The sequence below is a fragment of the Macaca mulatta genome, chromosome 16, assembly GCF_049350105.2.
Source record: "Macaca mulatta isolate MMU2019108-1 chromosome 16, T2T-MMU8v2.0, whole genome shotgun sequence".
NCBI classification, from domain to species: Eukaryota; Metazoa; Chordata; class Mammalia; order Primates; family Cercopithecidae; genus Macaca; species Macaca mulatta.
In genome coordinates this window covers 49,347,137-49,371,875 of record NC_133421.1, presented here as the reverse complement: position 1 = coordinate 49,371,875, position 24,739 = coordinate 49,347,137, and the positions used below count along the sequence as shown (strand labels likewise).

The window sequence follows — 24,739 nt, the reverse complement described above, 5'->3', positions numbered from 1 at the left end:
TACAAATAATAATAATAACAACAAAAATAAATTAACCAAGCATGGTGGTTCATGCCTGTAGTCCCAGCAACTTGGGAGGCTTAAGAAGGAGGATCACTTGAGCCCAGGTGTTTGAGGCTGCAGTGACCTATGATCATGCCACTACATTCCAGCTTGGGTGACAGAACAGGATCCCATCTTAAAAACAAACAAATAAAAAACACTGTTGAAAGAAACTGAACAGGACACAAAAAATGGAAAGATACCCCATGTTCATGAGTTGGAAGAATCAATATTGGTAAAATGTCAATATTCTCCAAACTAATCTACAGATTCAATGTAATCTCTATCAAAATACCAACAGCATTCTTCACAGAAAGAAAAAAGAACCCTAAAATATGTATGAAACCATAAAAGACTTCAAGTAGCCAAAGCAATCTTGAGCAAAAAGAATAAAGCTGGAGGCATCACACTAACAAACTTTAAAATATACTACAAAGCCATAGTAACCAAAACAGCTTGGTACAAGTGTAAAATAAACACATGAGTCAACGGAACAGAGTAGAGAACCCAGAAATAAAATTGTGCATTTATGGCCAATCCATTTTCAATTGAGGCACTAAGAGCAGACATTGGGAAAAGGTATCTCTTCAATAAATGGTGCTGGAAAAACTGGATAATCATACGCAGAAAAATTAAACTAGATCGCTGTCTCTCAGCACATACAAAGTCAAATCAAAATGCACCAAAGACTTAAATCTAAGACCGGAAACTATGAAACTAGTAGAAGAAAAACATGGAGGAAAAGCTTCAGGACATTGGTCTGGCAAAGATTTTTTTGTTTAGGACAGCAAAAACACATGCAACAAAAGCAAAAATAGACAAACGGCATTACATCAAGCTAAAAACTTCTGCACAGCCAAGGAAACTCAGCAAAGTGAAGAGATGACCTGCAGAATGGAGAAAATATTTGCAAACTATCCAGTTGACAAGGGACAATATATAAGGAACTCAACAGCAAGAACAAAACAAAATTGGAAAAAACTCTAAAACTCCCAAATAATCCAATTAAAAAATGGGGAAAAGATCTGGGTAGACATTTTTCAAAAGAAGGCATACAAATGGCCTATAGGTATAGAAAAAAATGCTCAACAGCACTGATCATCAGGAAAATGTGAATCAAAGCCACATTGAGATATTGTCTCACTCCAGTTAAAAAGACTTTTATCAGAAAGATTAAAAATAACAAATGCTGGTGAGCATAAAGAGAAAGCTGAACACTTGTACAATGTTGGTGGGAATGTAAATTAGTATAGCCATGCAAGACAGTATGGAGGTTCCTCAAAAACTAAAACTAGAAATACTATATGATCCAGCAATCCCACTGCTGGGTATACATGCAAAAGAAAGAGAATTAGTATGTTGAAGAGATATCTGCACTCCCATTTTTATTTCAACACTATTCACAATAGCCAAGATATATAATCAACTTAAGTGTCTATCAATGGATGAATGGATAAAGAAAATGTGATGCAAATATACAATGGAATATTATTTGGCCATAAAAATGAAATCCTGTCATCTGTAGTAACACAGATGGAACTGGAGGTCATTATATTAAGTGAAATAAACCAGGTACAGAAACACAAATAGTCCATGCTCTCACCCATATGTGGGAGCTAAAATGGCGGATCTCATGGAGGTAGAGAGATGACTGGTGGTTACCAGAAACTGGAAAATGTTGAAGGAGGTGGGATGTAAAGAGAGGGTGGTCAGTGTGTACAACAAACAGCTAGAAGCAATAAGATCTAGTGTTTGGTAGCACAGTAGGTTGACTATAGTTCACAATAATTTGTTTTATAGTTCCAAATAGCTGGAGGAGAGGAACTGGAATGTTCCCAACATAAAGAAGCGGTGAATGTTTGCGGTGATAGATATCCCAATAGCTCTGATTTGATCTTTACAATTATATGCATGAATCACAATACCACATGTATTACTAAAATACATACAACTATTATGTAGCTATTAAAAATTGTAAAAAAATAAGTAGGAGGTAGAAAAATATACCATGTTTTGCTTGAGATAAGAAAAACCCATTTTTTAAAATCTTACCCTCATCACAATACAGAAAATTTCTGTGATCAAAATATGTGGGGATTTCTCCCCACAGCAAACAATTCTTCAGCAGACATTAACTGGGTGCCCCACAATTCAATTTACTTCTGACACCATCTACCTGGAGTTAGAGTCAGACCCAACAGGCTCATGGTTCAGTTCCACAAGCCTGCTCCTCACTTCAAATAGCAATTGCAAGTAGTCGGTTGTCATCTATACTTCTGACTGACTAGCTATAAGCTGCAGTTCCCAAAACTCCCTCCTCAGATCTGATTAATTTGCTAAAATGGCTCACAGACCTCAGAAAAACACATTTACCAGTTTATTTTATTACTAAGAGATATGATAAAGGATACAGATGAACAGCCAGATGAAGAGATATATAGGGAAAATTCTAGAAGGGTTCCTAGTGCAGGAGCTTCTGTCCCCATGGAGTTGGGGTGCCCCACCCCTCCTGGTGCATGGATGTGTTCACAACTGGGAAGCCCCTTGAACCCTGTAGTTCAGGGATTTTTATGGTGGCTTCATCATGTAGACATGACTGATTATTAACTCAATCTCCAGCCTTTCTCCTATCCTAGGGAATGGGGGCTGAAAGTTCCAAGCTTCTAATCATGGCTTGGTCTTTTAGGCATCTGCCCCCATCCAGCAGCCCACCAAGAGTCGCCTCATTAGAACAAAAGATGCTCCTGTCATCTGGGCAATGACAAGAGTTCTAGGAACTCTGTGTCAGGAACTAGGGACAAATATGAAAATATGTATTTTCTTCTTATAAATCACAATATAAAACTTGCTAATAATAACCAAACAAACCTGAAATGTTGTATTAATTCTAAATGAAGTAGATATCAGAGCAAAGGATATTACCATTGATAAATATGGTATTTTCATAATAATAGAGGGATCAATTCATCAAGAAGATGTAATAATGCTAAATGTTTCTACTCCTAGTAACAAAGGTTTCAAAATACATAAAGCAGAAACTGAAAGAACTTCAAGCAGAAATGGACAAGTTCACAATTATATTTGAAAATTTCAATACCTCATTTTCATTGATTTCTAGAACAACTGGACAAAAAAACAAGCAAGATTTTAGAAGACTTGACTAATACTATCAGCCAACTTGACCTAGTTTAATTTATTTTAAAAACTCTAAGCTTTAGACAAAGGCGCACAACAATTAATTGGAAAAGAACAGTATTTTCAACAAGTGGTGCCATGACAACTGAGTTTCTGAATTTTGGTTGGACCCCTACTTCATACTGTGTGGAAAACATAATTCAAAATGGTTTGTACACCTAAATATAAAAGATTAAATTATAAAACTCTTAGAATAAAGTTATGGAGTTAATTTTCATAGCTTTGGATTAGGCAACAACTTCGTAAGTACAACACCAAAAGCATAAGCAACATGAGAAAAGTAAGTTGGTCTACACCACAATGAAAAACTTTGGTGCTGGCCGGGCACGGTGACTCACGCCTGTAATTCCAGCACTTTGGGAGGCCAAGGCAGGTGGATCACATGAGGTCAGGAGTTTGAGACCAGCCTGGTCAACATGGTGAAACCCCGTCTCTACTAAAAATACAAAAATTAGCTGGGTGTGGGTGGGCGCCTATAATCTCAGCTATGTGGGAAGCTGAGGCAAGAGAATTACTTGAACAGGCCGGGTGCAGTGGCTCATGCCTGTAATCCCAGCACTTTGGGAGGCCGAGGTGGGTAGATCACAAGGTCAGGAGGTCAAGACCAGCCTGGACAAGATGGTGAAACCCCATCTCTACTAAAAATACAAAAATTAGCTGGGCGTGGTGGTGGGCGCCTGTAATCCCAGCTACTCAGGAGGTTGAGGCAGAGAATTGCTTAAACCCGGGAGGTGGAGGCTGCAGTGAGCTGAAATCGCACTACGGCACTGCAGCCTGGGCAACAAAGCGCGAATCCGTCTCGGAAAAACAAACAAACAAAAAACAAAAAAGAAAAAAGAAAAGAAAAAGAAATAAAAACACAACCCACTTTTGTGCTACAAATGGCTGGGCACAGTGGCTCACAACTGTAATCTCAGCACTTTAAGAGGCCAAGGCAGGCGGATCACTTGAGGTCAGGAGTTTGAGACCAGCCTGTCCAACATGATGAAATCTTGTCTCTACTAAAAATATAAAACTTAGCCAGGTGTGGTGGCACATGCCTATAATCCCAGCTACTTGGGAGGTCGAGGCAGAAGAATCACTTGAGCTTGGGAAGCAGAGGCTGCAGTGAGCCAAGATCACACCGCTACACTCCAGCCTGGGTGACAGAGCGAGACTCCATCTCAAAAACAAAAAACAAATCCAAACTTTTGTGCTGCATACGGTATTATCATGAAATTTTAAAAGGCAACCCACAGAATACACTCAAATATTTGCTAATATCTATCTATTAAGAAATTCATATTCTGAATGTATAAAGAATTCTTACAATGTAATAATAAAAAAACAACCACCCAATTTTAAATGGGTTACATGATCCAAATGGACAGTTCTCCAGAGGAAATGTAAAAGTAGCCAATAAGCACATGGGAAGATACTAACATTACTATTTATTAGGGAAATGCAAAACCACAATGAGATAACACTTCACATCCACTGGGATGGCTGTAACTAAAAAGACAAGCAAGTGTTGGTGAGGACGCAGAGTGATTGGAAACCTCCTACATTGTTGGTGGGAATGTAAACGGTGCAGCTGCTGTGGACACAGTTCGGCAGTTCTCAAAAAAGTTAAACACAGAGTCCCTATATGACTCAGCAATTCTATTCCTAGGTCAATACTCAGAAGACATAAAAACATGTCCACACAAAAACTTGTACATAAATGTTTGTAGCAATATTATGCATAATAGCAAAAATGGAAACAACTTAAATCTCCATCAACTAAAGAATATATAAATAAAATGTATATCAAAGTAATGGAATATTACTCAGCAATAAAAGGAAATAAAGTATTGATACGTGCTACAACACAGATGTTCCTTAAAAACATTATGCTAAGTGAAAAAGCCAGTTACAAAAGACCACACATTGTATTTCATTTATATGAAATGTCCGAAATAGGCAAATCCATAAAAACAAAAAGTAGTGATTGCCCAGGGCTGGGAGGATGAGAAGGAAATGGGAAGTGGTGGCAAGTGGCTATGGGGTTTCTTTGGGGTGATGAAAATATTCTGAAATTAGATAGTGGTGACAGTTGCACCACCTTATGAATATACTAAAAACCACCAAATTGTACACTTTCAATGGGTAAATTTTGTTTTTGCATAATATGTGAATTATATGTCAATTTTTAAACTGCAGAAACAGAAGTTAAAATAGTGGTTGCTTAGGACTGGGATAGCCAAGGGAATTGGATGATAATGGGTATGGGATGTTGTTTAGACGGGAATGAAAATATTCTAAAAATTAAATTGTGGTGATGGTTACACAACTCTGTGAATATAAACATTAGACTCTAAATGTGTGATTTCTATTGTTTATGACTATACCTTAATAAAGGTATTTTAAAAAAACACTCACCAAGCAACAGCAGGATACACTTTTTTTTTTCTTTTTCAATTTCACATGGAATATTCACCACAGTCTAGACCATATTCTGGGCCATAAACAAATCTCAATAAATTTAAGATTTCAAATAATAAGTTTGTGCTTTGACTATAATGGAATTCTATTAGAAATTATTTTAAAAGATACTTTTATAATTCCCAGATGAAACACCTTACTGAAAATGTATTCTAAAAAATAATGGCTGAAGAATTTCCAAATTTAGCAAAAGACATACACATTCATATTCAAGAAACAGTAACCCTCAAGCAGGATAAACCAAAGATTCATGAAGACGTCATGGTAAAACTTCTGAAAACTAAAGAAAAAAAAAAGAATGAAATGTGTAAGAAATTATGCTTACTCCATAAGAAAAGCAATTCAAGTGAGAACAGATTTCTCATCAGAAATTACAGAGGCTAGAAGAAAGCGGAACAATATTTTTCAAGTACTGAAAGAAAAGAACTGTTGATTCAGAATTCTATATCCAGGACAATATTATTCAGAAAAGAAGGATAGCAGAAAAAATATAGCAATGTGCTATCAGACAAAGTAGACTTTAGAGTAAATGAAATTACCAGGAAAAAAGAGGGAAATTACACAATAATAAAAGGGTCAGCCCACCAAGAAGACAGAGCAATTCTAAATGTGTATGCACAAAGCTATAGAAGGGCAAAATATGTGAAGACAAAACTGATAGAACTAAAAGGAAAAACAGACTCACAGTTATTGGTGATTTCAACATTACACTCAGCAGTTGACAGAATACCTAGACAGAAAATCAGCAAGGATATAGAAAAGCTAAAAAAAACATGAACCAGCAGGATAAGCATTTGCGGCAGAGAATGCATTTTCTTTTTCTTTTTTTTTTTTTTTTCATGAGATGATACTCTATGGTAAACTTTATGTACTTAGGAATTAATACCAACTCATTATTAGCAAAAAATAAACATCTTTACATCGAGTAGTTTTTCCTTTAATAAAAAAAGGTGCAATGTGTATAATGGACAAGAGATAATCAAAATTTGCCAAATGAGACTAGTCAGACAATCCCAACAATTCACAATCATTATTCACTGGTCCATTAATCACAGGACAATACATACAAATGAAACTTACCTGGCCAGGCGCAGTGGCTCATGCCTGTAATCCCAGCACTTTGGGAGGCCGAGGCGGGCAAATCATGAGGTCAGGAGTTCAAGACCAGCCTAGCCAACATGGCAAAACCCTGTCTCTACCAAAAACACAAAGAATCAGCTGGACGTAGTGGCGGGTGCCTGCAGTCCCAGCCACTTGGGAGGCCGAGGCAGGAGAACCGCCTAAACCCAGGAGGTGGAGGCCGCAGTGAGCCGAGACTGCACCACTGCACTCCAGCCCGGGCAACAGAGCGAGACTCCATCTCAAAAAAAAAAAAAAAAAAAATATTACCTACATATTAGAAAAACATCAAAATTCAACCATAAATCCAGCACATTATCAAATGAATAGACAAAAATTCTACCAACAAACTTAAGAAAATATCATTATCTATGAAATTCAAGTACTACTGCCTAAAGAGCATTTACAGAACTCTCACCTCAAGGTTTCCCTGCAAAACAAGGTGAAATGCATACTCAAGACTCTTTAAGAATGAGCCACTGATAAAAACAATATACTTGTAACTTGTGTAACATTTCATACATTTTTTTCAAGCACTGCAGGATAATTAATTTGCATCAGGCTTTCCAAATTAGAAAAGTTTCACTGATACAACTTCTTTCCAGTGGGAGTTTTCGTGACTTTTCAAGTAAATGTTAAAACTGAAAATATCCTTGCAGTTTCTAAACCATTAGAGTTTTAATCCTGTGTACGTTCTCGTATTTACAAGGTCCAGCCAGCTACAGTGTGCATTTTCATATGTACTTGAGTGGGTACGAGAGAAATGAAACATTCCACATTCTGGACATTCATAGGGTTTTTCTCAGGAATGAGCTGATGTCTTCAAATGGAACTAACACAACTGAAGGCCTTAACCACAAATTTAAATTCAAAAGGCTTTTCTCTACTCTGAGTCCTCCCAAATCTTCAAAAACAGGAAAATCTGAAGGCTTGACCACCTTTCCTGCATTCTTAAGGTTTCTCTGCAGTGTGAGCTCTTTCATGTTTATGAGGGAATGGGAAAGAGTAAATGTTTTACCACATTTCTCACATTCAAGGGGCTTTATTTATTTATTTATTTTTTTGAGATGGAGTCTCACTCTGTCGCCAGGCTGGAGTGCAGTGGCACAATCTCGGCCCACTGCAACCTCCACCTCCTGGGTTCAAGCGACCCTCCCGCCCCAGCCTCCCGAGCAGCCAGGATCACAAGCATGTGCCACCACACCCAGCTAATTTCTGTATTTTTAGCAGAGACAAGGCTTCACCATGTTGGCCAGGTTGGTCTCAATCTCCTGACCTCGTGATCCGCATGCACAGGGCTTCCCCCCAACCCCCCGTGGCTTTTTATGTCCTTGAAAAAGAACTAAGACAACTGAAATGTGCCACCATGCCCAGCTAATTATTTTCTTTTTTTTTTTTTGAGACGGAGTCTCGCTCTGTCACCCAGGCTGGAGTGCAGTGGTGCGATCTCAGCTCACTGCAAGCTCCGCCTCCTGGGTTCACACCATTCCCCTACCTCAGCCTCCTGAGCAGCTGGCGTGAGCCACCGCGCCTGGCATTATTTTATTTTTTGTAGAGACAAGGTTTCACCATGTTGCCCAGGTTGTTTCACATTGTTTTAATCCAGGCTGGCTATGAACTCCTGGGCTCAAGCAATACACACACCTTGGCCTCCCAAAGTGCTGGGACCACAGGCTGAGTCACTACACCCAGCCTCTATATCATGACTTCTTTCATGGCAAGTAAGGTGACTGGAATGAGTGTAGGCTTTACCGCATCTCTTACATTCATAGGGTTTTTCTCCAGTATGAATTCTTTCGTGGAGTTGAAGGGAACTGAGGCGACTGAAGGTGTGGTCACATTGTTTACATTCATAGGGTTTCTCTCCAGTATGAGTACTTGTATGGTTACAAAGGGAACTCAAACGACTCAAGGCTTTGCCACATTGTTTACATTCATAGGGTCTCTCTCCAGTATGAATGCTTCCATGACAACGAAGGGAAGTGGAACAGCTGAAGGCTTTATCACATTTGGTACATTTATAGGGTCTTTCTCCAGTGTGAGTCCTTTCATGCATCTTAAAAGAACAAGAAAATCGGAATGTTTTCCCACATTTCTTACATTCGTAGGGTTTCTCTCCAGTGTGAGTTTGTTCGTGTATTAGACAAGAACTGGAAACAGTGAACGCTTTACCACATTGTTTACATTTATAGGGTTTTTCTCCTGTGTGAGTTCTCTGATGTCTTTCAACTGAATTGAGAAAAAGCTTTCCCACATATTGTACATTTATAAGCTGGATTTCCACTGTGCATTATCATGTGTCTTCTAACACCTGGAACAGAAATGAAGAATTTCCCACACTGTTCACATTTATATTGCTTCTCTCCATATGGTTTGTATCCTGAGTGAGCTAGGATGTGCCTATTAAGGAGGGAATGACGTACAAAGACTTTTCCACAAATACTGCATTCCCATTGTTTTAATCCAGTAGAAATGTCCTCGTTCAGATCAAGATTTAGAATTTGGCTGACAACTTGTCCATACTGACTACCTTCTTTGCTTTCACACAGTCTCTGTACCATATGATTTCTACAGAAGCCAGGTTCCTGCAGGTTTCCTGCATCACTTCTCCGTAGAGATTCTTCTGAGAAGAATCTAGCAAAGCCCATTCCTCCTGGGTAAAGTTCACAGCCACATCCTCAAAAGCCACAGAGTCCGTTCCTCGGCTTCCCGGGTGTCCTGGCGTCAGCTAGGGATGTCCCAATACCCACAGGTCACAGGGTGGCAGAGGCTGCTGCAGAGCCACCTGGGCCTCCCAGAGCCAAGAAGTAGCAGTGGAGATTAACAGGAAGAGCCTACTCTTTCTTTCTTTTTTTTTTTTTTAATTAAAAAAAATTTTTTTGAGATGGAGTTTCACTCTTGTTGCCCAGGCTGGAGTGCAGTGGTGTGATCTTGGCTCACTGCAACCTCTGCCTCCTGGGTTCAAGCGATTCTCCTGCCTCAGCCTCCCAACTAGCTGGGATTACAGGCACCTGCCACCAGGTCTGGCTAATTTTTTTGTATTTTTAGTAGAGTTGGGGTTTCACCATGTTGGCCAGGCTGGTCTCGAATGCCTGACCTCAGATGATCCACCTGCCTCGGCCTCCCAAAGTGCTGGGATTACAGGTGTGAGCCACCGTGCCTGGCCTATACATTCTTTTCAAGCAGCCACAGACCATATACCAAGATAGACTATATCCTGGACTATTTTTAAAAGTCAATAAATTTAAAAGAATTGAAACCACATGATGACTGACCAAAATGGAATCAAACTAGAAACCAATAGCAACAAATAGCAGAAAGAGAAAGAAAATAACAGGGTAATCTTTAAGCACTGGAAACTAAGCAACAGACTCTAAATACTATAATCTGTGGGTCAATGAGGAAGGCTCAATGGAAATACTGAATGAACATGATGAAAATTAAAATACAATATAACATAATTTATAGGACTCAACTAAAGCAGCTCTGAAAGGGAAATCTATAGCACTTAATGTTTACATCAGAAAAGAAGTCTCAAATCAGTAATCAAACTTCCCACCTCAGGAAACTATAAAAGGAGGAAAAAAATAAACCAAAAGCAAGCATAAGAAAATGTATAATAAACACAAGAAATCAATGAAATTTTAAAAAATAGCTGGGTGGATATTACCATGGCTCATGCCTATGATCCCAGCACTTCGGGAGTCCGAGATGGGAGAATTGCTTGAGCCAAGGAGTTCAAGACCAGCCTAGGCAATATAGTAAGCCTGCCTCTCTACAAAAGACTTAAAAATTAGCTGGCTGTAGTGGCATGCACCTGAAATTCCTGCTACCTGGGAGGTTGAGGAATTTCAACCTCCAAGGTTGAAATTCCTCAATTGCACTCCAGCCTGCACAACAGAGCGAGACTCTGTCTCAAAAAAAAAGAAGAAAAAAAAAAAAAAAAAGAAAAAAGAAAAAAATCAATGAAGGAAAGTTTTTAAAGAAAGATCAATAAAACTGACAAAACTCTGGCACGACTGACAGAGAAAGAGAAGACACAGGTTACGAATGTCAATAATGAAACAGAGATACCACTACAGAGCCTGCAGGTGAAAATAAGAGAATACTAAAAACAACTCTACATATAAATTTGACAGATTGAAGGGACCAATTCTTTGAAAGGCACAAATTACTGCAACTCATCTAATATGGAATAAATAATTTGAATAGCTTTGTAAATATTAAGGAAATGGAATTTACAATTATAAGACTCCAGAAAAAGAAATCTTCAGGCCCAGATGGTTTCACTGGAGAGTTTTGCCAAATGTTTCAAGAACTAACATCAATTCTACATAATCTTTTCCATAAAATAAAAGAGAAATGAACACTTCTCAATTCATTTTATAGAGTTAATATACCCACTACCAAAACCACACAAAGTCCATAAAAAAAAAACCAGAAAATGACACATTAATATCTCTTATAGATGCAAAAATACTCAACAAAATATCAGTAAGTCAAATCTAACAATATGTAAAAAGTGTTAACACCATAACTATGCAAGCCCGGTTCAACATTTGAAAATCAGTGTAATCCACAATATCAACAATCTAAAGAAGAAAAATCATAGAGTCATGTTAACTGGTGCATAAAAAAGATTTGATAAAATTTTATGCACATTCCATGATAAAAACTCTCTGTAAACTCCTCAACTTGATAAAGAACATCTAGAAAAAAACTCTTCAGCTAATATCATACCTCATAATGAGAAACTAGATACTTTTTCTCTGAAGACTGGAAGAAAGGTAAGGACATCTTCTCTTGCCATTTTATTCAAGTCATACTGGACATTCTAGCTCTATAATAAGATAAGAAAAGGAAATAAAATCAACCTGCATACCTTTTATTAGAAAGGAAAAAACAAAACTGTCTTTATTAGCTAATGACATGAATGTACAGCTATGTAGAAAATCCCAAGAATTGAAAAACATCTGCTGGAACTGATAAGTGAATATAGCAAAGTTGAAGGATTCAAAGTTAATGTACAATAGTTGATTGCTTTCCTATATGCTAGCAATGTACAATTGGAATTTGAAATTTTAAAAACCATTTATAATTGTGTCAATATAATGAATTACACAAGGATAAGTCTAACAAAGTATGTATAAAATCTAAATGTGGAAAACAACAGAACTCTGATAAAAGAAATTAAAAATCTAAATAAATAGAGAGTTAGTCCATGTTCATGGATTGAAAGAGTCATACTGTTAAGATGTCAGATCTTCCCAGCATAATCTATAGATTAAGATGAAATCCCGGTCAATATCTCAGCAGGTATTTTGTGGTAACCAACAAACTGATTCTACAGTTTGTGTGGAAAATACAATACCATTTAAAATCACTTTAACAATGAAATACCTAGATGCAAATTTAATAAAACATGTATAGGACTTGTATGTCAAAAACTACAAAATACTGATGAAATAAATCAAAGAAGATCTACATAAATGGTGAGACACATGTTCACAAGATAGGAAGACTAACCATAGTAAAGACGTCAGTTCTCCTCAAATTGATATATAAATTTACTGTGAATCCAGCAAGAGTTGTCATAGATATAGACAAAATTCTTCAAAAAGGCAACAGACTAGTAGCTTGACAAGAGAATAAAATGGGAAGAATCACTTTACCATACATTAAGACCTATTATATTAACAATAATAAGACAAGACAATATCTCTCAGCAAGACAGAGAGATATTGCTGGAGGGATAGACACATAGATCAATAAAATGGAATGGAGAATTCAAAAATATATCCACAGAAATACATTTAACTGATTTTTGACAAAAGTGTTAGAGCAATTCAATGGAGGAAAGATAATCTCTTCAACAAACGATGCTGGAGCAATTGAACATCTTTAGGTAAAAATATAAACCTTGACCTAAATCTCATACAAAAATTGTACAAAATTAACTCAGAGTGAATCATGAACTTAAATGTAGAATAAAAAGCTACAAAACTTTAATGAAAAAACATAAGAGAAAACTTGGGATCTAGAGCTAGACAAAGAATTATTGGACACCAAAAGCAAAATCCATAATTTAAAAATCAATAAATTGTTTCTCTAAATTTGATTTCAATTAAAATAAGACTTTTGTTCTTTGAAAGCTCACATGAAGAGGATGGAAGAATTAGCTACAGCATATGGGGTTGGGGGATATTTGCAAACCATGTGTCTTTTAGAGGACAGGTATCTAGAATAAATAAAGAATTCTCAAAACTCAACAGTTAAAAAAAATTGAACAACCCAATTAAAAAATGTGAAAAAGACATGAAGAGACATGTCCCCAAAGAAGATATACAGATGGCAAATAAGCACATGAAAAGCTGTTCACCATCATGAGGAATTAGGGAAATGCAAATTAAACCACAATGAGATATCACTACACACCCATCAAAATGACTACAGTAAAAAATAATGACAATATCAAATGCTAGCAAGAATGCAGGGAAACTGAATCTATTATACATTGATGGAGAGGATGTAAAATGTTACAGCTACTTTGGCAAATATTTTGGCAATTTCTTAATAAAGCAAACATGTACTTACCATGCAGCCCAACAATTGCACTCCTGAGACTTATCTCAGAAAAATGATAACCTATGTCCACACAAAAACGTATACACGATTGTCCATAACAGCTTTGTTTGTAATAGCCAGAAACTAGAAGCAGCCAAAATGTTCTATAATAGGTAAATGGTTAAACAATGTGTGCTACCTACATACCATGGAATACTACTCAACAATAAAAAGGAATGAACTATTGATACATACCCAATTTGGATGGATCTCAATGGCATATGCTGAGCGAAAAAAAAGCCAATGTCAAAAGGTTACATACTTTGATGATTAATTTTGAGTGTCAACTTAACTGGATTAAGGGATACCCAGATAGCTGGTAAAGCATTATTTATTCTCAGTGCTTCAGTAGGCACTGAGCCCATCTCTCTTCTGCAGAAAGGGAAACTAGGTGGTTTCGCTTTTAATTAGAATGATTGGGCTTATCCAAGTGTGTGTGTGAGATGTTTCCAAAAGAGACTGGCATGTGAGCTGATGAACTGACTGAGAAAGATCTGCCCTTACTGTGGGCGGGCATAATTCAATCAGCTGGAGGCCGAGATGGAACAAAAAGGTGGAGGATTTCAGCGAATTTCCTCTCTCTCTTCTGGAGCCAAGATTCCCTTTTTCTCCTGCACTTGGACATCAGAACTCCAGGTTGTCTGGCTGTTGGACTCTGAGATTCACACCAGTGCCTCCCCCAGGCTCTTGGGCCTTTGGCCTTGGACCAAGAGTTACACTATTGGCTTATTTTGTTCTGAGGCTTTTAGACCTGGGCTGAGCTGTACTACTAGCTTTCCTGCTTCTTCAGCTTGCAAAGAGCGTATTGTGGGATTTCTCTGCCTCCATAGTCAAGCAAGCCAATACCCTTAATAAATTTCTTTTCATCTCTCTCTCTTTATATCCTATCACTTCTCTCTCTCTGGAGAACACATACTATGTGATGCCATTATATAACACTCTTCAAATGACAAAATTATAAAGATGAAAAACAATCAGTGGTCTCCAGAGGTGAGAAATGGTGGCAGGGAGGGAAATGCATATAAAGAGGTAGCATGAGGAAGATCTTTATAGTGATGGAATTGTAATCATTCTGTATCTTTATTGCAGTGGTGGTTACATGAATATGTTATAAAATGGCATAGAACTATACATACACTTCATGTCGATGTCAGTGTTCTGGTTTGGGTATTTTACTATAATTACATAAGATGTAACTGGGAATCAGTTTGTTGGTAACCACAAAATAGCTGCTGAGATACTGACTGGTATTTCATCTTAATCTATAGATTATGCTAGGAAGATCTGACATCTTAAGAGTATGACTTGTTCAATCCATGAACATGGACTATCTCTCCATTTATTTAGAACTTTGATTTCTTTTATCAGATTTCTGTGGTTTTCCACATTTCATATTACAGATGAAACTGTAATAGAGGAATGTGGGATGTACAAGACCTCTGTGTATTATCTTTGCAACTTTCTGTGAATCTATCAGTTTTAAAAAATAATCTATGATTATTTAAAAACTAATCAATGTAATCATCCCATTAAATAGTCTAAAAAAGAAAAATCATGCATCTATCTCAATAGATGCAGAAAAAGCACTCAGGCCAGGTGCAGTGGCTCACGCCCGTAATCCCAGCACTTTGGGAGGCCGAGGCAGGCAGATCATGAGGTCAGGAGATCAAGACCAACCTGGTTAACACAGTGAAACCCCATCTCTACTAAAAATACAAAAAATTAGCCAGGCGTGGTGGAGGTACCTGTAGTCCCAGCTACTCAGGAGGCTGAGGCAGGAGAATGGCATGAACCTGGGAGGCAGAGCTTGCAGTGATCTGAGATCACACCACTGCACTCCAGCCTGGGCAACAGAGCGAGACTCTGTCTCAAAAAAAAGAAAAAAAGAAAGAAAAAAAAAGCACTTGGAAAATTCACCATCCATTTACTTTCAATAAACGAGCTGAAAAAGGGATTTATGAAAATCCTATAGCCACTAGCATGCTTAATTATGGTGAAAGATTAAATGCTTTCCCCTTATATCAGAAACAAAGTAAGATATCTGCCATCATCACTTCTATTTAACATTGTAGTGGAAACCATAGCCAGTGCAACAAAGGAAGGGAAAAAAAGTCATACAGATTGGAAAGCAGTAAGTAAAACTGTTTTTATTCATAGACAACATGATCACCTAGGTCAAAAATCCTAAGGAATCTGCCAAAAAGCTACTAGAACTAATCAGTGGGTTTAATAAGGGTTCATGATACACAGTCAATGTACAAAAATAAATTATGTTTTTTATATAGTATTTATTTTAGTGTTGCACTGCTGGTAATCAATTCTTCCAGTGTTTAATTGTCTGAAAATATTCTTTCACATTCATTTTTGAAATATATTTTCACTGAGGATAGAATTCTAGGTTGGAGTTATTGTTAAGCACTTTGAAAATAACAATCTATTGTCTTCTGACTTCCATTGTTTACATTGAAATGTCATGTGTCCTTTCTTCTGACTACTTTTAGGATTTTCTCTTTGTCTTTGATTTTTAACACTTTACTATGATTTTACTAGAGTATCATTTTTTATGTTTATTGTTCCTGGGGTATGTAGCAGTTCCTGATTATGTGGCTTGATATATTTTCTGAGTTTCTAAAATTCTCAGGCATTGTTTCTTCAAACATTGTTTAGGCCCATTCTTCTTCTCCTCTCCTTCTGGGACTCCAAAATGAGTCTGCAAATCTGTGTACCTGACTTATTCTTGTTCACTGGAAGAAACTGACTCCAAATACCCTTATCTCTCTATATTAATATTTTGTAGACCTTTATGCCATAAATGTGCTATATATCATAAAGAAAATAACTCCTTTCTTGAGGTTGGGCACTAAAGTTTCTGAATAGCTTTCAAAGAACAAGTATAACATTTCTTTATTTGATTTTTGCCTTCTTGTGAATTAAACAAATGCTTTTGCTTTAAAAGAAAAAGCATCAATCTCAAATACTGTTTTGGTACTTAAACTGTATTTTATAAGCATTAACTTCCATTCACCCACACTTATGGAAAAAGTCTGTATCCTTCATTTATTACTAACAGCCAGAGATATATGGTTGTGGATGCATATTTCTGTTTCAACTTTTGTTTGAGCAGCTTCCAAAACATCATCCTATAGGTTTCTGGAATCTGTGCCAAGTTCAGTTCAGATTAAGTTTCTTTGTTAGAATTGCTTTTTAAAGCATCTGGATCAGAAATCATATACTTCTGCTGCATAGCAAAGAAACATTTGGAAATCATCAGGGACATTATAATAGAGGATGAATAGCATTGTATGTTTTTTCTCAGGATAGGTAAAGGCTACAAGAAAAAATAATTTTATTAAGAATTTAGAAAATGCTAGGTTGATATTGTTAAAATATTTTAAGCATCTAATAGCTTGCTTTCAAAATAATATTGTACATATTAATTTTCCTAAAGCTACTATGGCATATTTCTGAGTAAAGGTAGTAATTTCTTCCTTTTACCTATTTTCAGTGCTACAGACACACACAGAAAGAGAGAGAGAGCCAGAGAGAGAGAGAGAGAGAGATTAAGAAGGTATATGCAGGTTAAACATTTTTAGCTTAACATCATAATTTTGCTTTTTTGTTTTTCTCCAAATTTGAAGCAGAGACCTAAATGATTTTTTATATCATTTCAACAAACAGCAGTTGTTTGAGTAAACAGGTTGTCTTGGGTTTGGTTTATACTTCGCTGGACAATAATCTATTTCTCTAAATAGAAAGACCTATCTTAAAAAAAATCTCCAAGAGAAATCTTCAGTTTCTAAAATAGTAGTACATTGTGTCATATTCCTAAGTGGGCCAGAATTTCAAAATGAATCTCAGAACTGCTGTACTTACGAAATAAATCTGAATATATGGTTTTTAGGCTCTCTAATAGTTTCTAAAATGATTGATAGGTTTTGGAAGGATCATTTGATTATGCCATAGATAGCCATGAGAAGATACGTTTAGGTTGTTGTCTAGAAACCCAAATGATTTAGTAAGCTCCAGACTGTAGAACTAGAAGAAAATATTTCTTTTTCTGATTGGAGGGTAACCTTTGTCATACTCCTTTCTGTGTTATTCTTAAGTTTAGAAATAACTTTCTACTCCATGTTCACCTCAAAAGGTGAGCCTATGAAATCATCATGCTACAACACAACCTAAATGTACCTTCTCTTGCCTATACGTGGGATAATAAAATGATCTTTCCAAATTTCATCAATCATAAAATCATACATTAACCATCTGGGTGCTAATTAAAATATTTGTAGCTTTCATAAACCAGATCCTTCATATTGGTAGAGCTGTTTTTCCAAAATCTCTAATATATATTTATTTCTCTTTATCTCGCTAGCAAGAAGATATTAAACGAATGGTGGACAGATTCTTTGAGGGGTAGGTAAGAAAATGCACTTTTGCTTCTTTATAGCCTATCTTATCTGCACGTTAAAGACAGAGCTAAAACGTGGTGTCTGAAATATATGTAGCAATGAAGTTTTTATTGATTGATATAAATATGTATGGCTTTGTGCAGCTGAATACTGCTGGTAGGAGTTACTGGCGTATGTAATACATTATCTTATTACACTCATTTTATGGAAGCTGATCTTGATGGGACAGTGGAAGGAGAGCTTACTCTGGCTTTCTGGAAAAGCAATTAATCCTACTGCTTATGTAGTAACCATGTCTTGGATCGCACTGGTGTGCTGGCACCCTTTCTCCTTTTATTAAAACAAAAATGCAGCTGCTGACCAGAAGTGCAGCTCTACAAGTGGGGCTTTCATCATGTTGGTAAGAGATTCATATCCAGGGTTGACATCATTTCAGTTATGGCCTTTTCATTATTAAAGTTTGGAATTTCAAGTTTGTTTATTAAAGATTTAAAGCTATAGGTTAAATCACCAAATTGAAATCCACTTATTTTCCTATACTATGATAAGTGGATAAGGTGTGCTGGAAAATATATTTTTCAGATTTTACCACCAGATGAATTATTTGAATTGTGAAATGCATTGTATCAGACAGGAACTGACCTTTATTTTTTCCTGAATCTTCAGCATTTCTTCTTTATAAGTAACTTTCACATCCCTCAGTTTCTAGTAAGTGCATTTAGCAAATGTTTTAGAACTGCTGACTATTAAGTGTTAGTAAAAATAGTGGTGAGGACTTTTACTTAGTCCTTGTGGCAAGTTTACTGTACATTTCATCTGTTTCTCATCCATCTTTAAAATTGATAATTATTTGAGACACGTGGAATTCACCAATGTTTATGATGATTTTTAACTCTCAGTACAGTCTTATGCTCAAGGGCTCTCTTAATTCGTAATCCGAACTTTTTCATGCTGGCACTGCATCTTTTATTGAAAAAACAAAAATTAGCAGCAGGCTTTTTATCTAGGTGTCATGTAAATTCTATTTTAAATAGCAGAATTCACATTGTATAGTTGACAAAGATGATTTTATAAAGACATTCATGAAACAGAAAGTTCATATTCTAAAATTTCTAGTGTTTTGAGTTTTTGGCATTTTAGCTCTTGCTTTCCCATTAAATCATAGTCTGTTTGGTTTCACTTTTGACCTCTATAAAAATTATTGTAATAAAGACCTTTGAATAGGTACACGATGGCTTTTATTTTCATGCCCTGTGCATTCTGCATATGTATTATTAGTAGGTAATAATTTGGGTTTTTAAACATTTGTTTTGTTAAAATGAAAGTAACTTTAGAAAAAGCAGTTGGCATAATGGCTGTGACATCACTGACATCTTTTCTTTAAAAACTATTTAAATTATTTAGTTACACATTACAGGAAGCAGAGTAGAAATAAATCCAAAAGCTTACAATTCTTGAAATAAAAGTGTTTGTTGCTATGTTTCCACACCCAGTTACCTGATGTCAACCAGGTGTCCTCCAGTTCAATTCAATTCTAACACCAACTACCCAGAGTCACCATCAGACACCACAGGCTAAGGACAAAGTCCTTCACCGCCTCCACTTCAGGTTCCAGTCATAAGTTTTGGGTGTTACCAAAACTCCCACACTTCTGCCCAGCTGAGGCTTTCCACAGCTCCCTTGTGTTTTGTGGTTTGCCAGAATGACTCACAGAACTCAGGAGATCACTGTATTTGAAATAATTGTTTTATTATAAAGGATCTAAATGAACAGTTAGATGAAGAGATACCTAGAATAAGGTATGGAAGGATCCCAGGCACAGGAGCATCTGTCTCGGTGGAGTCAGGGTGTGCCACTAGTATGTGGGTATGTTCACCAGCCAGGAAGCTCCCCTGAGCCGTGGTGTCCTTACATAGGCAAGACTGATTAAATCAGTCACCCGATTGAACTCTCCAGCCTCCTCCCCTCTCTGAAAGTTGGGCTGGTCCAATGCTCCAATCTTTTAATCATGATGTTATTCCTTCTGATGACCAGCCCTCATCTTGAAACTAGGCGCTTTGCCCAGTCATTTCATTAGCATAATAAAGACACTCCTATCACTCAGGAAATTCCATGGGTTTTTGTCTGTGCCAGGAATCCAGGACAAAGGTCAGATATACATTTTTTATTATATCACAGTTGCCTGTTATAATGGTTACAGTGACAAATACTTGTCATTGGGGAAAAAAACCAAAGAGATAGTTAGACAATTCTGATGGAATTTCACACACAGTGGTAATCAGTAGATTAATGACAGTCACTCTGGATAAATCTCATCGGGGAGTTACTTTTTTTTTTTCTTTCTGCACCTACCTTTAAGGTAAGTTTAAAGATTCATAATAACTAGTTACTTATTTGATACAGAATCATGGAAAGAATGTTCTGGGCTATTCTGGGCACACTGCCTACAGGGTAGTCCTACTCCGCAAGGAGCAGTTAAAAAAAAAAAAACAAAAAACCAAAAAAACAAAAAAAACAATAAAAGATAATGTTCTGGGCCCAGCATGGTGGCTCACACCTGTATTACCACTACTTTGGGAGGCTGAGGCAGGAGGACGGCTTGACTTCAGGAGTTTGGGACCAGCCTGGGCAGCATGGTGAAACCCTGTCTCTAGAAAAAACACAAAAATTCGCCTGGTGTGATGGTGCGTGCCTGTGGCGCCAGCTACTCGGGAGGCTGAGGTGGGAGAATCTCTGGAGCCCAGGAGGTTGAGGCTGCAGTGAGCTGTGATCACACCACTGCACTTCAGCCTGGGTGACAGAGCGAGACCCTGTCTCAAAAGTAATAAATAATAATAATAATAGTAATAATATTCTGATTCCAGTTTAGATTTTTTTAAAACCTTGTATTTCACAAAGGCAATAAACACCATTCAGGGTACTTGACATAGGCAGTTTTTACCCATAGAAAACTATTACCATTAACCAACTTGTATTTAAAATACCTATGTTACTGCAATTTACTAACACACAGATTAATTTATTTCTTCAGCCACACATTGTTAATGCCAAAATCTCAAATTTGAATATTGACTTTCCATAAGCCTTTGCTCAAAGTACCTATCCATAGTATAGTTCAAATTACAGAATAAAATTTTCTCTGAAATATTTGATGTTCAAATGGTAGTATAATAATTGCATTACATATATCATATTACTATATTTTATTTACCTTTTGTTAATATAACTCTAACTGGCACAATAAATTTCTTTATGAATAATGAATGAATGACACAGTTCAAATCTTACAGATATGGAAACTGAACCACCATTCTGTTTTTATTATGAGGGTAGGAATTGAATTTAGGTTTCCTACTAAGTTCTATACGTAGTATCAATTACTATCCTAGATGTACTTCTCTGTGTATCAATTATTATAGTAGATGTATTTCTCCCAAAATAATCAGAAATCTCAAAGCTTTATAACCTAGGAATGGCTGAGCATTGAGTGGAGATAGGATTGCTAACGCCACTATAAGAAATCAAGAATGATTTTTAAAAATCCTCTTTTGTCAGTAACAACCACTTTCTTCCAATGGAACTGGCAAATGCTGCAAAATACAGTTTTCAAGAAATTAGTAAAATTAAATATTTTAAGTAGAGAATGTGATACTTGATTGAAATTATTGCTGTATTTTGGGATAATGTAGACAAAGCATTAGAAGAAAGGATCAGTTATTTTAGGGAGAAAAATCAATTTAAGATAACCTAAAAAATCTTTATTTAGTTTTCTAGTATTCTTTTTTTTTCTTTCTTTTTTTTGAGACAGGGTCTCACCCTGTTGCCCAGGTTGGAGTACAGTTGCGCGATCTTGGCTTACTGCACCCTCGACTTCCTGGGTTCAAGCAATCCTCCCATCTCAGCCTCCTGAGTAGCTGGGATTATAGGTGTGCACCACCGCCCACAGACTAATTTTTATATTTTTAGTAGAGACAGGATTTCACCATGTTGGCCAGGCTGGTTTCTAACTCCTGACCTCAAATGATCCACCCTCCTCGGCCTCCCAAAGAGATGGGATTACAGGCGTGAGCCACTGCACCCAGCCTGTTTTCTAGCTTTCTTTTAAACCAATAAGATAGGAACAAAGTATACTTATCGTTTATATATAAAACTCTAAATTATTAATATATAAAATTATATTACATAATTTTTTAAAGTACGTTGCATATTTACGATTGTGTGTGTACATATATATGTACTCATATATATGTACTTGGAAAAATACATGTACTTGGATATACATATGTGTATGTGTGCGCACGTGTGTGTGTGTGCATATGTGTGTGTGTGTATATATATGTACTTGGATATACGTATGTGTATGTGTGCGCGCGTGTGTGTGTGTGCATATGTGTGTGTGTATATATATATGTACTTGGACAGATAGTATCTCCTGGGAGTGGGAAGAGAGAAAAAGAGAAGTTCAGGGTGGTGGGGTGAGTAACAGATAAAACGAAGGAAAAATGAGACTCACAATAAGTCATAAACAGAAAAGGCAGACAGACAGCTAATAAAATTGGACTATGAGGGTAAAACAAATACAGCTAGATTTTGCTAGATTTTTTTTTTCTTTTTGAGATGGAATATTTGCTCTTGTCCTCCAGGTTGGAGTGCAATGGCATGATCTTGACTCACTGCGACCTCTGCCTCTCGGGTTCAAGCGATTCTCCTGCCTCAGCCTTCCGAGTAGCTGGGACCACACTCTCCTGCCACCATGCCCAACTAATTTTTGTATTTTCAGTAGAGACGGGGTTTCACCATGTTGGCCAGGCTGGTCTCGAACTCCGAACCTCAGGTGATCCACCTGCCTCGGCCTCCCAAAGTGCTGGGATTATGGGCGTGAGCCACCACGACCAGCCCAATACAGCTAGATTTTTAAAAACAGATAAACATTGCTAGAATTTCACAATCAGGTATTTACTGAGTACACACTATTTGCTTAGCATTATGCTAATAAGGGAATAAAGAGGAAGTTTAAGCTATGGCCCCTGGTTTCAAGGAATATAAAATCCAGTTGGGATGACCAAATTAACATACATAAAAAACCTGGAGAAATAAGTTATATGGTTTTGGTGTGGAATGAGTTTGCTCTTCAAAGGAAGTAGAATTCACAGGTTTTAAACAAAAAGCATGTAAATTCCTTCCTAAAGTTTCATACAATCATTCCTGAAATCAGGTCTTTTGTGTTTCCACTAGGAAATTGTAACTTATTTGCTAAAAAGTATATAAGAAGCAGGTCAATGTAATGTTATAACATCACTGTTTTATTTTTTTCTAGAATGTAGCTACTAAAGATTTAAAGCCACAATTTTGCGACCCTTCCAGTTACTGCTCTAAGAGCCAGATAAAGTTAAGCTGCTGTTTTGACTCAAACCCTGATATCAGGCTGGAAGTTTTCTTTCTTCTTTTGTTCCTACCCTTTATGCACTATGTAAAGAAAAAAATATTAACAGAAATGACCTACAGAATCCCTTAACTTATCAGTGAGGATAAATTTGCAAGACATAATTTTCTCATGTTATTTCAATACTATTAAAATTATTTCATCAAAATTTGATAAAGAATTTCAACTAAAATGAACCTCCATTTGGTAAATGGTGTTGTTACTAGCATTGTGTAGAGCAAGATTTTTTTTTACAATAGAGAAGTCCTTTGTGGTCAGTGGGGTATAAAATGTGGCTTTAAATGCCAAAGTGTAATGAAATTAAATTTATGTCACTCTATTTTTGCTTTCTTTTCTGTGAACTAATCATGAATCTACTGTGTCACTTGAGTTTGCTTAACAGCTGGTGTTGATGAAAAGATACTGGTCTTAATATATAGTAAGGATGGCTATAATAAACCCAGTACAATATGCTGAAAATTTTTATGAGTCAATTCATAACGTACATGCGAACTTGTCAGAAAAAATCAATACCTTGGTGAACAATAAAGTCGGGGGGGGTATTGTGAGATCAGAGTTTTTAGACTATTTACCATTTAAGTTTGTAAAAGGTAGCTATTTTAAAATTATATGTGAATTGCATTTGCATATTTTAGCTAGTTATTTTGCCCCCAAAACAAATCAAAGATTTGTTTACTAATTTTTTTCCAATTTGATAGCTTCTGTTAGGAAAAACTGGATATGATGATATTAATTTGCTGTTAACTAATGTTGTACAACATTGCTAAATGACAGTCCATCTGTCAAATTAACGTCATGACATCCCACTTGTTATCTTAATATGTTATGAAGATGAAATGTGTTTTTTAGATATGTTTTACATTTGTACTAAGTAATGGAAAGTACGATATATTATGTGCCTGTGCCCTGAGGAAAGTTTTGAACAAAAATAATTGAAGGTAATAAATCTTACCCCCTTTCCCTCCTTGTTGCCCCTTTCCTGGTATACCTGCTGTATGACTGACTGTATCTCCTGTGTGTAGCAAGTCTTCTAGATAGCGGCAAAGACTGAGACCTATTGTGTGCATTATATAACAAAACCCAGCCTACTTCCCAAAAGTTTGCTTTGCCCTGGAACATAGACTTAATAAACATTCTCTATGATCAGTTTCATGACTGGATTCCCTTTCCTAAGATTGAACTGTGCTCTTGAATGATGTTGCTATTGAACGTCAGACAAGTTTTTCGAATAATTAGGAACATCTACAAGCTAATAAATCTCTCCTACGGTTTTAATTTGATTGTATACTTGGTAGATGTTTTTGCTTAAGAGGGTGTGTAGGGGGGTGCATGATTTATAATGTGTTTGGGTTTTTTGTTTAAATTGTCATAGGCAGCTGTGTGGTAAAAGTTGGTGCAGAGAAATGATGCCGTTCACATTTGATATGTAACTTATTATTATCTT

At 36.6% G+C, this 24,739-nt stretch overlaps 1 long non-coding RNA gene across 1 annotated transcript in view; it reads left to right on the top strand.

The window, feature by feature from the left end:
- LOC144335491 (uncharacterized) overlaps positions 1-24,739 on the top strand; it is a 207,592-nt gene that overhangs the window by 51,255 nt on the left and 131,598 nt on the right. The window contains exon 2 of the long non-coding RNA XR_013406373.1: positions 17,816-17,856. This is a non-coding gene — a long non-coding RNA (uncharacterized LOC144335491). The remainder of the gene's footprint in view (positions 1-17,815; positions 17,857-24,739) is intronic.